The sequence below is a fragment of the Oratosquilla oratoria genome, chromosome 26 (assembly GCF_046742065.1).
Source record: "Oratosquilla oratoria isolate Oo_2021 chromosome 26, ASM4674206v1, whole genome shotgun sequence".
Classification (NCBI taxonomy): Eukaryota; Metazoa; Arthropoda; class Malacostraca; order Stomatopoda; family Squillidae; genus Oratosquilla; species Oratosquilla oratoria.
In genome coordinates, this window is record NC_134802.1 from 26,038,365 (window position 1) to 26,040,864 (window position 2,500).

The window sequence follows — 2,500 nt, forward strand, 5'->3', positions numbered from 1 at the left end:
AAAAAAGAAAATAGAAATTCCCTCAGCTGAATAAAATCACGTGGCGGCAGCCACACCAACAAGAGACCGATCACCCGCACGGGTTTATTTATGCTTATGTATATTATACATACATACATACATACATACATACATACATACATACATACATACATACATACATACATACATACATACATACATACATACATACATAAATACATACATACTGTACATACATACATATATATATATTTATATATATGTATATATATACATATATACATACACGTATAAACATAAATGCCCATGTACATACATACATACATACATTCATATATATATATATATATATATATATATATATATATGTATATGCATATATATATGTATATATATATATATATATATGTGTGTGTGTGTGTGTGTGTGTGTATGTGTGTGTGTGTGTGTGTGTGTATACATTATATATATATATATATATATATGTATATATATGTATGTATGTATACACTATGTATATATATATATATATATATATATATATATATATATATATGTGTGTGTGTGTGTGTGTGTGTGTGTGTGTGTGTGTGTGTGTGTGTGTGTGTGTGTGTGTGTGTGTGTGTCTTGTGTGTCTAGATATATATATATATATATATATATATATATATATATACATATATATATATTTGTATATTTCGGCAGCAGGCAGGTTTTCCTGTAGACAGATTTCATTAAAGAAAATAGCAATTGATGCATTGATGAACTTCTTGTGTAGATTTTCAAGACGTCTAACTATAGAATTGGCTTCTGGAGATAAGTTTGCTATTGCTGGTCCAAAGGACATGATTCAAACTCTGCTCTTCTTTCTTCTAAGTTTGAATCATGTCCTTTAGACCAGCGATAGCAAACTTACATTCAGAAGCCAAGCCTATAGTTAGATGTCTTGAAAATCTGCACAAGAAGATCATCAATGCCCTAAAGTTGACACCTTGACGTGGTGGATAGGCTTGAGAATAGAGAGGAAATCTCTGCAGGGTCACCTACATCGAACAGGTTTTGTAATAAAGATCAGACAAAGAACAGCTCACACACACAGTCGCAGGACCCACTACTAACTGGCACGTCCCTGATGGCGAACAGGGAATTTTTCCATAGATATATGGGGTATCGTCATAATGACGGCGTGGACCATTGCGCACCCTATATATATATGGGGCTTCACCGAATATAATGAAGAAGATGACACGTGAGAAATGTCTCAACAAAAACTAACTGGCAGGGAGGTGAGATTACTGCCAAAAAGCTCTTCATAGCAACCATGAACAGTACACACAAAACAAAACCGGGCGTTCCTGTTGGATCATCGTCTCCTAAAAGTCCAACCGCATTGCCTCTTGTGCTTACGGGCAGTTTGCCACCGAATGTGAGTAAGCGCTCTCCAAGCAGATCCAAGCCTTGAATATTAAACAGTATGAAGAAAATGAAGATCTATACTTACAACGTAGGAACTCTCTCAGAAAAGCACAGGCTGGAGAGTTTAATGGAAGAACTAGACAACATCAAGTGGGACATCGTAGGAGGACTGAGCGAAGTCCGAAGAGCGGAAGAAAAGCTGATGCAAATACAAGATGGTCACCACCTGTTCTACCATAGAGGTAAGGACAAAGAAAGATCTAGTAGAGTAGGACTTCTGATCAAATGAGAGATTGCTGGTGACGTAGTCAAGTTCAGTAGTTATTCAGACAGGGTAGCTTGGATTGTGATTAGGCTGTGTAAAAGGTACAATCTAAAAATAGTTCAAGTTTATGCACCAACTTCACAGAGTTCAGAAGATGAAATTCAATCCTTCTATGATGATATAAGTCCGGTATTGGATCAAGAAAAAAGTAAGTACACGTTTGTGATAGGTGACTTTAAAGCTAAAGTAGGGAAGAATATGGAAGATGAGTCGTGCATTGGGAAGTTTTGGAATAGGTGAAAGAATTGACAGAGGCGGGATTTTAGTAAATTTTGCAGAGAACTACAACAGGAGGATAATGAACACTTTCTTCTTAAAGCGTGTATGTCGTAAACGAACCTGAAGAAGTCCAAATGAAACAACAAAGAACAAAGTAGACTTCATATTAGGAAATGAGAGGAAGAGCGTTAGCAATGCTACGGTGATAAAGTCAACATAGGTAGTGATCATAGAATGGTAGGTTGCACAGCTAAATCCAATTTCAGAGACGAGAGAAATAAACTTGTTTTAAAAAAGAAAATAAGCCTTGCAAAGGTTATGGATAATAGTAAGAAATGTAGGTTATAAATTAAGAATTGATTCGAAGCTCTAAGAACTAATAAGAACACCATCGAAGATATTAACTTGAATTTAGTGAATATCATTAGGGAATCAACAGAGAAAGTAGGAAGTACAAAAAATATTAGGAAAACCAAATATTCCAAAGCTACACATGGCCTGATTAAAAGAAGAAGGGCCATGCAGATCAAAAGAAAGAGAGACGAATTAGAAAGAGTA